The 16,131-nt window shown below is 39.0% G+C and overlaps 1 protein-coding gene across 2 annotated transcripts in view; it reads right to left on the bottom strand.

Moving 5' to 3' along the window:
- The window catches only part of nr2f5 (nuclear receptor subfamily 2, group F, member 5), a 45,121-nt gene that overhangs the window by 28,938 nt on the left and 52 nt on the right, over positions 1-16,131 (bottom strand). Inside the window, exons 1-2 of one of the 2 annotated variants that reach the window (XM_088999049.1) lie at positions 16,127-16,131; positions 14,839-14,915 (exon numbers count right to left, since the gene is read on the bottom strand). The exon at positions 16,127-16,131 is cut by the window's right edge and continues 52 nt beyond it. The gene's annotated coding sequence lies outside the window, so the exon portion shown is untranslated. Of the gene's footprint in view, positions 1-10,008; positions 10,250-14,838; positions 14,916-16,126 lie in introns of those variants that run through there. The other variant, XM_088999050.1, reaches the window with a different exon arrangement.

Here is a 16,131-nt window from a genome sequence, read left to right as displayed (position 1 = left end):
ATATCGATATTCAAGGGAGTCCGAAAAAATATCGATATAACCGGGACTATCGATATATCCGATATCGATATAACGAGACTTTACTGTATTTTTCTCTCCTTCGAGTACCCACAAAAATATACTTCATAATGTGCGACAAATGTCATTAAAGGACAACCGACTTCACTTTTTTGTTTATTTATTTATTCGAAATCTTCGTTCAAACGTTTGCTTTATTGAATAAAGCAAATGTTTGATTTTAAAAAAACGTATGTTATTTTCTTTGGAAGAAGTTGTCGGCCACCCGGGCAGACACGTTTTGTAAGTTCTACGCTCGACGTAAAAGTTGCACGCCCCGGGCGTCCGGGCAGACGTTATTTCAGACACTGCCTTTATACTAGATGTATTCAGGTAGTCTTTTTTTCCCGATTTTTTGGTCTGCCGTTTTCTGTCCGTGCTTTGTGCATGGAGAGGAAAAAACACATTTATTTTACGCACTAGCCAATATTTTTCTTCATGTACTGAATGAAATCAGTCATTTCAAGTGAACGGTTATTGCAAAAAAAAAAAAAAAATGGACACATTCTTTGGAGGAACAAATCAAAACACGCCCCCAAAAAATGTCAAACACGAGCATGCTGGATGGCTTCGGAAACATAGGGGGCTAACTTGCTAATTTACGGCGCTCGGTGACGCCTGACAGCGACACCAGCAGCGCCCACCGATGCAATAAATGCAGCGAAGGGGTAGCGCAAGGAGCGGTGGGCGTTCCCCTCCGCCCTCCCAGAACAGAATTAGCTACGTAACTCGAGCACGTGGCCCAAATAAAAACCAAAAGCTCAGAATGACATGTTTGCGAACAGCTTCAATTCTGGTGGTGGTTATTTGCTCCTGTATATAAAATTTGGTGTGACACGATGTTGTTGTTTAGATGTCGAAAAGCGTTCTCCCCAGAGGGGCAAGAAGTATCGTGTCTGAACAAATCGGCCATTGTACCACATTCCCCATCTATGATCTGTTTGGAAAACGAGGATGCAAATCACAAATCATTTATTTATTTATTTATTTATTTATTTATTTATGTATTTGTTTATGTGTTTATTTATTTATTTATGTATGTATTTATTTTTATTTATTTATTTATTTATTTATTTATTTGTATTTATTTGTGTGTATTTCTGTTTGTTTCGTTGTGTTAAATATGTATCTATTTATTTATTGATGTATTTATTTATGTATTTGTGTGTATTTCTTTCTTTGTTTCTTTGTGTTAAATATGTATCTATTTATTTATTGATGTATTTATTTATGTGTATTTATTATTTATTTATTTGTATTTATTTTTGTGTATTTCTTTGTTTCGTTGTGTTAAATATGTATCTATTTATTTATTGATGTATTTATTTATGTATTTGTGTGTATTTCTTTCTTTGTTTCTTTGTGTTAAATATGTATCTATTTATTTATTGATGTATTTATTTATGTGTGTTTCTTTCTTTGTTTTTATGTATCTATATATGTCTTTTTTTCATAATGTATGTATTTATTTATGTGTGTATTTCTTTCTTTCTGCATTTGTTTATTCATGCATTTATTTGTGTATTTCTTTCTTTATGTATGTATGTATGTATGTATGTATGTATGTATGTATGTATGTATGTATGTATGTATGTATGTATGTATGTATGTATGTATGTATGTATGTATGTATTTACTTATTTAGGTGTATTTACTTCTTTATTTGTGTATTTCTTTCTTTATGTATTTATGCATTTATTTAGGTGTATTTATTTGTGTATTTCTTTATTTCTGCATTTTTATTTATTTATTTGTGTATTAATTTCTATATTTGTGTATTTATTTCTGCATTTGTTAATTTATTTTTTCTTTGTATACATCTTTCTTTCTTTATGTATTTATTTACTTATGTGTATTTATTTACTGAGGTGTATGTATTTATTTATTTGTGTATTTCTTTATTTCTGCATTTGTTTGTTTATTTATTTGTGTATTTCTTTATGTATTCATTTATGTATTTATTTGTGTATTTATTTATTTAGGTGAGGTGTATTTATGTCTTTATTTGTGTATATCTTTCTTTCTTTCTGTATGTATTTATTTATTTAGGTGTATTTATTTATTTGTGTATTTCTTTCTTGATGTATTAATTTATGTATTTCTTTATGTATTTATGTATGTATTTCTTTATGTATTTACTTATGTGTATTTCTTTCTTTATGTATTAATTTATGTATGTATTCATTTGTATATTTCTTTCTTTAATTTGTGTATTTATTTACAGTATTTGTATGTGTATATTTATGTATTTTTTATTTATCGGGATCTCATATGGTAGAAAAGGATTTTGTCCAATGGCCTGTTTTGAGATCAGCGGTGACAAAAAGATCTCTTGAACGTTATTTTTGGAAGTGGCTCTTTCCCGAACTTGGGGCCAGGTGCACCCTTTTTCCCGTCATGGCGTTTCCTCGCCACGTGCACCCGCCCCATTTGCCGTTTCGACGAATCTCCGCGTTTCCTCCCACACGATTGGGGTTGATTAAGAGGTTACCGTTGGCGAGGCGGAGGAAAGATTTATCTGTTCCTGCGCTGACCCCCTCAGGGGGTATGTCTTCCCCAGGCCAATGTCCCCACGATTTATTTGCTTATTTGTTTATCCGCCACTGGCCGCTCCCATCTGCCGAGTCAGCGATGAGGACGCCGGCGAAGGCCCCGGCCAGTCTCCTGACCTATGACATATGGCAACAGATACGCAACCCCCCCCACCACCACCCCCCACACACACATATATAAAAACTTGTTTTCATTAGACTTTGTTTTTTTGGAAGTACATCATTTGTAGGGAAAAATGGCCCTAGTCCTGATCATTTCCGGACGCTTTGGATTTATCGCTGTAAATGGCATGTACAGTTGTTGCTTGTTTATTACAGGAGTTACATTACAGACCACCCCCGGTGATAGAATAAACCCATATTGTACCAAATAATAATAATAATAATAATAATAATAAACATTTGCGACGATAAAGATACGCTGTTAAATACGATCTAGGACAGAAGCGCATTTTAAAACACGTAAATTGTTATTTGAAAATATCAATTGGATTTTTCTAACTCATTCACTGTCAGACGATGTGAAAAAATGAGTCCACTCTAGTGCCAGGGTTTTTGTCATTTTCACTGAAATTGCAGGACCCACAGAATATTGAGTTTTAGGACTACAAAAAACATTTAATGCTGCCTAAGAAACCTTGGACTCTCTTCTTTCATCAGTAAAAAAAGTTCCCGGGAACGGATTATTCCCGTTTTAATGGTTTCCTATGGGAATTTTGTTTTTGAGATACACACTTTTCGCCTTACACACTCTGTCTGGGAACCAATTAAGTTCATAAGTTGAGGTCTCACTGTAATGGCTTGAACCCCCTAAACTCAGGTACCACCTGAATTTTTTTACCCGATTTTCGACCCGATGTGGCGTCCATTTTGACTTATTTATCCACGTTGATAAAAGCACACTTCGGGAATCGCTTTGTTCATTCGTCGAGCTCAATGACAGTTGACAGAATTTATGTGGCTATTTGGCTAGCGGGACCGGTCGCATCTGCCGACTCAGCGACGAAGACGCTGCTGAAGGGCCCCGGCCAGTCTCCTGACCTGTGACACTTGGAAGCAGATACGCTACCCCCCACCCCCTTTGCACCCCCTACACACAAAAAAAGCTTGTTTTCATATGACACTTTTTTTCTGGGGCCCCCGTTCGGAGGACTGATGGCGTTTGTTCTAATTGCTTCCTGACACTGTCGATTTATCGTTGTTTATTTCCCGCTTTTCCGCGAAGAGCTTTGGGGGGGGGGGGAGCGAATGGCTGCCTTAGTTAAATCATTGCACGTACGAACTCGCTGATGTTTTCTTTCGGCCCATCACGATCAATTTATTACGCCGCCCGGTAGTCTCTTTCGACTTGTGCTGGCGCCATCGGATCATCCATCTTATTTCGCTGTATTTACTCGGCTAATTTGGGATTCTCCCGTTCCTGCCTTGGGAATTCTTTTTGGGAGTTTTGCAAGCTGCTTTGTCAAGGGATGTCTGCCATTTTGGTTTCAAGCAGCGATTTCAAGATCATTTTAGGTGTTTTTGTTTGGGGGGGGTGGGCGGGGGGCTTTAATTCATTCACTGCCATTCCTGAATTTATTCGGAAATTGAAAAGCATGACGTGGAGCGCCATTCCCGAATTTGTTTGGGTTTTGTTTTTCCATTGCTGAGGTGCCGATAAAGCGATGGTCAGCCCTATGGGAATGTTTTTCCCTTCCACGAGGGGGCAGCAGTTACAGTTACAGTTTCAGATATTGTTAAAGCACTATATAAATCAATACAGTGAGACCTCAACTTACAAACACCTCAATTTACAATCTTTTTGTCTTACAAACGCCAAATGTATGAAAATTAAACCTTATAATAAGCACTATTTTCATAATACGCACCCACCACGGCTGGCGGAGTGATCTTCGGCGGAAGCACACAACCGAACAGCACCAGAGGTTAAGTTACCAACAGTCCTTATGGAAGGTGACTCTCTTTCCATAAGCCATCAACGACCATCAAAAAGGTAAATAAAACTTTATTTTACAGCACAGTTTATTTCTTTAATTACAGTCCTCATGTAATGCGCCTCTCTTTCCAAACAGCAATTCCCTTTGACTTTCGACCTCCAACGCCATTCCATCAAGCCATAAATGACCATTACAAATGTAAATAAAGTGACTTTATGATACAATGCAGTGTATTTCTTTCATTACAATACAATAGCACATTTATTATACATAGAATAAGGTATGTTGTGTGTAGTTTTAAGGCTTATTTAGTTGAAAAGTATATTTTATGGAAACCCGGGAACGGATTATTCCCATTTTAATTGTTTCCTATGGGAATTTTTTTTTCGAGATACACACTTTACACCTTACACACTCTGTCTGGGAGCCAATTAAGTTCGTAAGTTGAGGTCTTACTGTATATGTATTGTATTGTGTACATCCGCCCCTATTTCAAGCTCAGATAACTCCAGACGGCGCCCAAGCTCCGTTGGAAATGGGCTGATTTGTCTGCTGAGAATTTGTGTCAACTAGTATCAAATATTAGTCTTGGTGCAACACACAACGATTCACCACCACGATTCTAATTTCGCCATCAACACGGATCAACACGATGTTTTCAGACGATGTTTTAGCCAATTTGAATTGTGTATACTTGACAGATGGACAAGACTAAATTGCGGGGGAAAAAATGCAGCAAAGTATAATGAGACGATAAAACTCAGAACTCGAGTCAACATGTTCAAGAATGCTTTGGAGTTCCAAATTCCAATTGTCTTTGAAGGATTCGGGCGCAAGCACGCCGGGCGGCCATCCGGCCGGCCAGCCGAGCGGGGCCGTGCGTGCTCTCACACCTCGTGTGGAAAAAGGTCTGTTGGTGGTGTGCATGAAAGGGGGGAAAGGCAAGGGGTGGGTAGGGTGTGGGGGCGGCTATACAGGGAAAGCTATGTGGCTTGCATGACCTGACATGTCTCTGAAGCTGGAGGGGGTCTCGACCTTTCACCCTTGGGATCCAAAACTAGGAAGATGAAAAAAGAGGGAGGCTGGGCAGGGCGCCGGGGGGGTTCGCCTTTAAACAAGGGCTTCTGTTTCCACCACTCCAGGAATGTCACTTTCATTAAAAAAAAGATCTATCTATCTATCTATCTATCTATCTATCTATCTATCTATCTATCTATCTATCTATCTATCTATCTATCTATCTATCTATCTATCTATCTATCTATCTATCTATCTATCTATCTATCTATCCTATCCATCCATCCATCCATTCAGCTACCTAACCTCTCTATCTATCCATCCATCTTGCTATCTAGCTAGATAGCTACCTAGCTATCGTATCTATTTATCTATCTAGACATCTAGCTATCTATCAAGGTAGCTAGCTATTCACCTCGCTAGCTATCCATCCATCTAGCTAGCTAGCTATCCATCCATCCATCTATATAGCTATCCATCCATTTAGCTAGCTAGCTATCCATCTAGCTAGCTAGCTATCCATCCATCTAGCTAGCTAGCTATCCATCCATCCATCCATCCATCTATATAGCTATCCATCCATTTAGCTAGCTAGCTATCCATCCATCTAGCGAGATAGCTAACCACCCATCCAGTGAGCTAGCTATCCATCCATCCTAGCGAGTTAGCTATCCATACAGCCATCACATTTTTGTCACGGGTCATATTTAGTTTCCCTTGAAGGGCCCTTAAGACTGTCAAACCATATTAAAACGTCAGCGACTATTATGATGGCGATGGGAACAATAAATGTTGACAATATCGAATGTATTTATTTCAATATGAGAAGTTGAAATTTTGTTGCAGATGTTAGCAATCATCGTAGACGTTAACATGTTTGATTTGCTTTTCTTTCGCGGGCCACATAAACATATGTGGCGGACCAGATCTGGCCCCCAGGCCTCGGATTGGACACCCGTGTCATGCAAGGTGCGCTTTCCGTCCCAGAGACGCCCCAGGTAGGTTCCCGTGAGGACGTTGATGTTAATGAAGAGGTCAGACCGCTCTTAAATGTCCTATTTGTGGACATCCTGGATGAGCATGAGGGTTTTCGGACGGTGACGTTCAGCGCTAATCCCATCGGCTATGACGTCCCGCGGTGGGATTTCCAAGCGGGCTGCCGTGAGACAACGATTACCCCCAGAGTGAATAAAGTGGGGCAAGTGAGGCCATCTGATGTTGTGGTCATACTCTAAGTAGACCCACAAAAAAAATGAAAGCACGTTTGAAAAGACACAGGAGATCTACCATTTTAATTTGAAGCTTCATTGTTTTTGGGGGGGTATATATATATATTTTTTCAATTTCTCGGTCTCCTTAAAGACAAATAATTGACACAATTTTAAGATTGATGAGTTTGCAAGAGTTTCTGAAGTTTGTGGTTTGGGATCTCTACCCCTTTAAATGCATTTATTCATTTATTTATCCATTTATAGAGTGATTAATTAATTTATTTAGTTATTTATTTATTTAGTTATTTATTTGTTCATCTATTTATTTATCCATCTGTCGACCTATTTATTTATTTATGTATTTATGCATTTATTTATTTATTTATTTATTTATTTATTTATTTATTATCTCTGTTCATTGTGTATTTATTTATGTATTTGTTTCTTTATTTATTTATCCACCCATCAACCTATTTATTTATGTGTTTATTTAATTCCTAATTCACTTAGTATATGTATGTTTATTGATGAATGTGTTTGTTTACTTACACCCTTGATGATTTAATTATTTGTTCATTTATCTGTTTATCCATCAAGCGACCTATTCATTTATTTATTTATTTATTTATTATTTTATTTATCCACTTGTTGATTATTTATTTAGTGAATTATTTACTAATTCACTTAGTTGTATGTTTGTTTATTTACACATTTTCATTTTCTATGTATTTAATTTATTTATGTATTTGTTTGTTTATTTGTTTATCCACTTATTGACCTACTTCTTTGTTTATTGATTTACTAATTCACTTATTATTTGCATGTTTATTTATTTTTGTTTTTATTATTTTATTTCTGTTCTTTTATTTCTGTTTTATTGATGTTTGTTTATTTACACACCTGAGTATTTATTTATTTATTTATTTATTTACTTGTTTGTTTGTTTGTTTATGTTTGTCAGTGTATGTATGTATGTATGTATGTATGTATGTATGTATGTATGTATGTATTTCTTTATTTATTTATTTATTTTTGGGGGGGCGTCAAATTTGTCCATTATTGACTATGAATCAAATACATAAAAGTACCTTGGGACTGGGGACCATTTCTTGATGTACACCCCCAAATACCACATGGGCACAAATGATCTTTTAAATTGTCCAAGTGACCAACTTGTTGCCCATATGGGGTGGGCGAGCAGTGGTGGAGGAGGGTGTCATTTCACTTAACTCCTCTGAACTTAAACATAGCGACGCCAGCACCCAGGTTGACTCGTCTCACCGCTAAATGTGTGTCGGGGTGGAAAAAGGCCACATTCCCCCTCCCAGCAGTTAAAATCTCAGGCGGTGGTCTTCAAGGCATTCTCCCAACTCCAAACCCCACCCGCCCAATAAAAAAAAAAAAAAAAAATACTGACCAAGCGTTGACCTTTTTGCGCTCGCCTTCTTTTTGCGCACGCCGAAACGATGCTACGCGGCAAAGGCAATGGCAGCCGGCAAACTGCAAGGAGCCGGATGGCGGTGGGGGATGGGTTTGGGTGGGGGGTACAGGGGGCGGTGGAGGGGGGGGGGGACTTCAGGGTCAAAAGAGGTCAGAGTACTGGTAAAGTCATCGCAGGGACTGCGCACTGCTTCCCCCTTCAAAGGCTGTGCGGTGACGTCCGTACACCCTTTGGACGCCCCCCCCCCTCGCCCCGCACACCCCCACACCCTTTTGGGCTCTGCTGTGTCTTGGCTCTTAGGGGTCAGAACAGGCGAGGGTTAATAAAGTGATACCAGGTGTTGGCCAAAGACCCCCCCCCCAGCCCCCAAAACCTCCCCAAACCCCTCAACCAAAATCCCTTTTCTTCCCTTCTCTTTACTCCAGGCCCCCATTTCACACCTCCCAATTGTGGAGGGGGACCCCACCCCCCCCCATAAATAGAAATTCTCCGAAATTCCAACATTTCAAACCGCTGTTTCAATTCCTGGTAAAAAAAAAAAACACCATCAACAATCATTGCTTCAAAATCTGTGACATATAAGTGGCTTCGTCGTACTTTGACTTGAACAGATCAGGCTGAGTACTACCATACCTCATACTTGATGGGGGGGGGGTGATAGGGGAGGTTCTGGTTTGAGGGGGACGAGACTCCTGACAGCACACTTGACTCTTATCGATCTGTTTTTCCAGTAGTAGTAGTACTAGAACTACTCAACTCCCTCCCAACCCTACCCCCCTGCCCCTTCCCACTGCGACACTCACCGAACTCTGAGTACACGCTACACGCTTTACATTACTACACTACGTCACTTTACATACGACACTACCTCACTTTACATACGTCACTACCTCACTTTACATACGTCACTACCTCACTTTACATACGTCATGACTGCACTTTACATACGTCACTACCTCACTTTACATACGACACTACCTCACTTTACATACGACACGACTTCACTTTACATACGACACTACCTCACTTTACATTCAGAAATCGCACGTATTGTCAATTATCTGTCTTTTTTCAGCCACATTATAAGTGCCTTGCACGCTGGGTCCGAGTGGTCATTCATTTCATCCGTGCTTTATGTCATGCATATTAGCATATTTGACCATAAAGCTGACGTTTGACTTTATAGGCTTATCAGAATCAGAAAATCAGAATCGGAAAACCTTTATTCGTCCCACAATGGGGAAATTTGCAATATTATTATAGTACTAGAACTACTTTCTCAACCTGTATCAGTTGTATGTTTTGGGTTAATCTGCCACCAGAAAGAGGGATTCAAGGAGGGGATGGCTGTCGAGGCTTTGGTGTTTTTTTTTTTTTTGGTTGGGCAAGGGTATTTTATAGCTCTGGAAAATGGCATCGGCGCTCTAAGGGGGCCTCCGGGGACAATACGAGGTTAACCGAGCTGACAAAGTGGCCGATTATGTCTGAGCGGAGGAAGCTCGGGTGTAAAGAGAGCTGAAATCCCACCAAGTGACATTTTCCACTCGATTAGAGAACACACACGTTTCAGCATTTTCTTTCTGGGGGCTCACAAAGATCAAAACTCGGACGATTGATGAGATAATAAGACATAAATGTTGTTTTCTTATGAAAGCATCCGAGAAGAGCTCCTTCACATTTAGCATTTGTTGCACAGTGCAAAATGTGTACAACTCGACTCTTTAAAATAATCACCACTGCTGACAAAGTGTTGAATAAGGAGCAAATTAAGTCATACAAATGTATCCACTGACCTGTGGCACCGGGCAGGTCCGTATGATTTGAGGAGCTCATAGAGTTCATATGGAGGCCGGAGTATTTGAAAGACTTGAAAACAAATCCAACAATCTGAAAAACAGAACTATAAAACACGCAGAGAGCAGGTGAAATGGACGACGGAGAGTCATTATATACTGTATGCTCCCTCCATTGAGCACCAGTTAGTAACACAGTTTGCAAGGTGGTGGACCACAAAAAGAAAGACAGGAGGGAGGAGCAGGGCGTATTTGACAAATTGTATTAAATAAAGTATTAATTAAAGTATGAAGTAAAGGCTCATCGAGTTGGAAGAAGACCACTACCCACCAGAGCTATGTTGCTCCTTACAGACGCTCCCCACGTTACGAACGAGATACGTTCCGTGCGGTCGGTCGTAAGGTGAATTTGTTCGTAAGTTGCTTCAGTGCTATATTTTGTATGGAATGCACAGTATATTAACCATATTTTAAAAAGTCAATAACGGTTAATTTAACTGTTACAGAAGCCCCCCCACGTTACGAACGAGATACATTCTGTGCGGTCGGTCGTAAGGTGAATTTGTTCGTAAGTTGCTTCAGTGCTATATTTTGTATGGAATGCACAGTATATTAACCATATCAAAAAGTCAATAACGGTTAATTTAACTGTTACAGAAGCCCCCCCCCCACGTTACGAACGAGATACGTTCTGAGCGGTCGGTCGTAAGGTGAATTTGTTCTTAAGTTGCTTCAGTGCTATATTTTGTATGGAAGTATAAAACACAGACGCTCTAACAGTCGTAAAATAAATTCAAGAGCAAGGTGTATTTAACAAATCATATAAAAATAAAGTCCACAGGAACAAATTCTCAAACAACAAAGTCATCTGAACAAAAATGTCCAAAGTAGCAAACAAAACCATGAGTAAAACATGACAAAACGAAACAAACCTGACAGGGTGAAACAAAACAATAACCCGACACTGAATGGTCTTCCAGGGAGTACTTTTCACTGCCACTGATTAAAACAAACAACACCTGTGCAGCAGCAGGCGCTGTGTGGCACCCGTTTGCCGCAAACCGAAATGTGTTCCTATTGTTCTGACGAACGACTGCCCTGATTGCCCCACTTCCACCGGTATGACCTCATCGGTATTACTAATCCTATGTTGTCTAAGCAGGCTATTGTATGAACGATCCAAATTGAACCTCACCCCACCATATCGGTTTAAGGATTTAGCTGTTTTATGAAAATGGCTTCTTCTACTCCCCTTTCAAACCATCTATGTTCTTTCGCTAAGACTTTAACCCTATTTGACGACAATGCGGAAAAAATATCTTCAATTGAGAATTTTGTCAGTTGAGACGCATTTTCCATGTGAATAATAATAATAATAATAATAATAATACATTTCATTTTAAGCACCTTTCAAAGCTCTCAAGGACACTATACAGCACTGGTGTCAAAGTCAAGGCCCGCGGGCCAAATCCGGCCCGCCACATCATTTTTTTCGGCCCGCGAAAGCAAATCAAACTTGTTAAATTCCCCGATGATTGCTAAATTCTGAGCCAAAATGTCATATTTTTGGATGTCAACCACAATAAAAGACATTATTCTTGACTTCAGATTTGAAAACGAGTTATTCATTAATTTGCTGTGTGCTCTATATGTAATATTTGAAGGGATTTAAACATTCTAATGGGTTCCCAAAATTCATAACGGCGCTCGAGAGGAAACCATAACTACAATGTGGCCCGCGGCAAAAAATGACTTTGATACCCCTGCTTTACAGTCACAGACAAGCATACCCTAATCTGTTCCAAGAACACCCTACATTTGGACATTGTTTTATAAAGCATAAAAATGCACCAACATATGTAACAAACACGTATTACAATAGTACACTATAGAGTCCATAAATGTAAAAACCCCGTTGTATTGATTAAGCAGTAGGAAACGAGTGTTTGGAATCATTCGTCACTCACTAATCACCCAAATAGGATTTGCAGTGGACTTTCATTCTGCCAAAACACTTGAGTCATGTACGTACAGAATACCTTGATAGGTTGGCAAGATGTGCGCAAACACACACCCCACAACCCCCCCCCCAACACACACACACACGAGGCAGGACACTTGCAAAACAGCCCCTCCTCTGAGCGCCAGGCGCTAAATGAACGGCTCCTAATTAACGCTAATTAACATCAATGACAAGTCGGGGGCCATTAGTCCGGCTAATCCCCCGTTTACGTTTTCCCCCTTTCGCCCGGAACCCCTGCTGATGGTTTCTCGCCCGCCGTAGAAAGGCCACATTGTTCGCTTGGAACTTGGCATCAAAGATACAAGCCCCCTCTTGGCAAATGAGTGGGCTCCATTATGCACTGATCCCGACACTCCAAACAGTCGAAAAGAGCTGGGGGTGCGAGAGGGGGGCGCGGGGGGTGATTTGAAAGGGTCAAGTCCCACATTTTACACAACTCCGGGCGATCCATCAATGCCCCGTTTTGCGCTCTTGTATGATTGTCAGCCAGAATAATATGGAGGGGGAAAAAATATATGAGCGAGGGCAAGTTGTGTTGTTTGGCAACGTTCATACATAAAAATACAAACATTATTAAAAATATAATTGTGGGGGCGAGGGGAAGTACTTCTTTTGCTTATACTTTTCGGTCAACAGCTGAAAGTGCCAGTGACGTTCTACTGTTTTAAGGGTGGCTATGTACCAGAAATTGAACTAAAATATTAATTAATTAATTAATTAATTAATTAATAATTATATTATTATATTCTGGGAATTAATTAATTAATTAATTAATTAATTAATTAATTAATTAATTAATTAATTAATTATATTCTAGTAATTAATTACTTAATTAATTAATTAATCCGAGGAACCACAAGGCTCTGTTTTAGGGCTTTTAGGGCTTAGGTTTAATAAATAAATGTTTGGTCAATGATTAATTGGACCACACAGTGGGCTCGGTTGGCCCTGATCCGGCCCTGGGGCCACCACTTTGAACATGCTCACCATAAAATAAATAAATACATAAATAAATACATAAATAAATAAATAAATAAATGTTTGTTCGATGTTTAATTCGACCACAGAGTGGGATCAGTTGGCCCTGGTCTGGCCCTGGGGTCACCACTTTGAAAACGCTAACCAGTCATAAATAAATAAATAAATAAATAAATAAATAAATAAATAAATAAATAACACATGCATCCATGAATAATAAATTAATAAATGAAATGAACAAATGCACAATGAATAATGAATAAATAAATACATAAATACATCAATACATAAATAAATAAACAAATAAACGGACGGACGAACGAACAAATGAATGAACAAATAAATACATGAATAAATGAATGAACGAATGAATACATGAATAAATAAATAAATAAATAAATAAATAAATAAATAAATAAATAAATAAATAAATGTTTGTTCGATGTTTAATTCGACCACAGAGTGGGATAAGTTGGCCCTGGTCTGGCCCTGGGGCCACCACTTTGAAAACATAAATAAATAAATAAACACATGAACACATACATACATGAATAAATTAATAAATGAAATGAACAAATGCACAATGAATAATGAATAAATAAATCCATAAATACATAAATAAATAAACAAATAAACGGACGGACGAACGAACAAATGAATGAACATATGAATACATGAATAAATGAATGAACGAATGAATACATGAATAAATGAATAAATAAATAAATAAATAAATAAATAAATAAATAAATAAACAAATAAACGGACGGACGAATGAACAAATGAATGAACAAATGAATACATGAATAAATGAATGAACACATGAATAAATAAATAAATAAATAAATAAATAAATAAATAAATAAACACATGTACACATACATACATGAATAAATTAATAAATGAAATGAACAAATGCACAATGAATAATGAATAAACAAATCCATAAATACCTCAATACATAAATAAATAAACAAATAAACGGACGGACGAATGAACAAATGAATACATGAATAAATGAATGAACGAATGAATAAATGAATAAATGAATAAATGAATGTTGGGGCGATATTTAATTGGACCACATAGTGGGATTGGTCGGCCCTGGCCTAGCCCTGAGGCCACCCTTTTGAAACCCCTCGCCAATCGTTTCCTTTCTTCTGTTTTTTTTTGTGTATGCAGCGGGCACAGGAAGCGGACTCGTGCGTCGGCAGTAGCGTGGAGAACAAACGCTTCTCTCACAAGAGGTCAAAGAGGCAACCGAGCCGCACAAAACCGTTTTTGTGCGCTCGACTTTACTGTATGCAAATGAAGGTCAACCGCACAAAGCGGCCACAAACGATGCTTGATTCGCATCATGACTTTTATTTGACTCATTTATTGAAGTGACAGGTGGTATTTTAATTTCATTTAACAAAAGAACATTTGAACGGATACTTTTGAATTTGTATTTAACAATAAATGTATTACTTTAATTATTTTTTTAATGTAAGCAGCTCTTGGCTAACGACGCATCTGGCCAACTGCTATTTGTCTTGTAAGGTAAATACAACACATTCCAGCACATAGCCACGGCCGGGGTGTTGTGTTGTGTTTGGGAGACAATGCAGACGCAGCTGCGGTCATCAGCCCCCCCTCCCTTGACCCCCCCGTCCACCCCGGGGGCCCCCCAGAGCACATGTTGGTTAATAACGAGCCACAAAAGGTCCACAATGTCACTGAGCGGCGTATCTGCCAGCATGTGAATGCGTGTACCTTCTGCAAAATGTTTCAAGCGCGGCCCGCCGTCCAATTGATTGATGACGCCGACTCGGTGCTTTGCGACTCACCAAAGACGTCTTTGTTCTTGCGGATCAATGAAACGTGGCTTCGGTCCGCTTCCGAACCGGTTTGTCCGCCGCAGCAACTTGTGAGACAAAAGAACAGTGTTAGGGGTGAGTAGAGCGAACCCCCCCCCCGCAACATTGCACTTTTTTTTCTCTGTGTGATAAGTTATCATTGAGCTAGCAAACTACAGTGAGACCTCAACTTACAAACACCTTAGCTTACAAACTTTTCGTCTTACAAACGTCAAATTTCTGAAAATTAAACCTTATAATAAGCACTATTTTCATAATACACACCCACTACGGCTGGCGGAGTGATCTTCGGCGGAAGCACACGACCGAACAGCAGCAGAGGTTAAGTTACCAACAGTCCATATGGAAGGTGACTCTCCTTCCATAAGCCATCAACGACCATCAAAAAGGTAAACAAAACTTTATTTTACAGCAGTTTATTTCTTTAATTACAGTCCTCATGTAATGCGCCTCTCTTTCCAAACAGCAATTCCCTTTGACCTTCGACCTCCAACGCCATTCCATGAAGCCATAAATGACCATCACAAATATAAATAAAGTGACTTTATGATACAATGCAATGTATTTCTTTCATTACAATACAATAACACATGTATTATACATAGAATAAGGTATGTTGTATGTAGTTTTAAGGCTTATTTAGTTGAAAAGTATATTTTATGGAAACCCGGGAACGGATTATTCCCATTTTAGTGGTTTCCTATGGGAATTTTTTTTTTGAGATACACACTTTTCACCTTACACACTCTGTCTGGGAACCAATTAAGTTCGTAAGTTGAGGTCTCACTGTACGGGCAGATGAAAATAAACTTTTTCGTGTTGAAATATGCGCCGTTGATTTAACTAACTTTTTTGAGTTATGAGCTGTTAAAGAACAACCGACATCAAAATGGATCTGAGGCATTTTTGGAAGACGCCGTAGGCAAACAATGCGACACGCCGTGGTCACAGCGTAGAGGCGTCGCGCTTCCTAATAAACATCAAAAGAAAATTCCAATTGCTGCTAGCGCTGATGCCGTGACAACACGCGCACATGGAGGGGGGGGGGGGGGGGCAGTGGGAGGGGATGCAAAAAACAACAAGAAAAAAAAACACACAAAACCAAAACGGCTGTCACGTGCACATAAAACACACGCACGCACGCACAGAGAGCACCTATCCCTTGGGGAAGGGGTATGCAGAGAGCCCCACCCCCACCCCTGAAATCCGATCTGTCGGCATGCAGTGCGGAATTCTCCCAATCGCCCTGACTTTTCACCTTTG

Source organism: Hippocampus bargibanti, linkage group LG06 (assembly GCF_051943395.1).
Source record: "Hippocampus bargibanti isolate YZ-2025 linkage group LG06, ASM5194339v1, whole genome shotgun sequence".
Taxonomy (NCBI): Eukaryota; Metazoa; Chordata; class Actinopteri; order Syngnathiformes; family Syngnathidae; genus Hippocampus; species Hippocampus bargibanti.
This window is presented reverse-complemented; position numbering and strand designations above follow the sequence as displayed.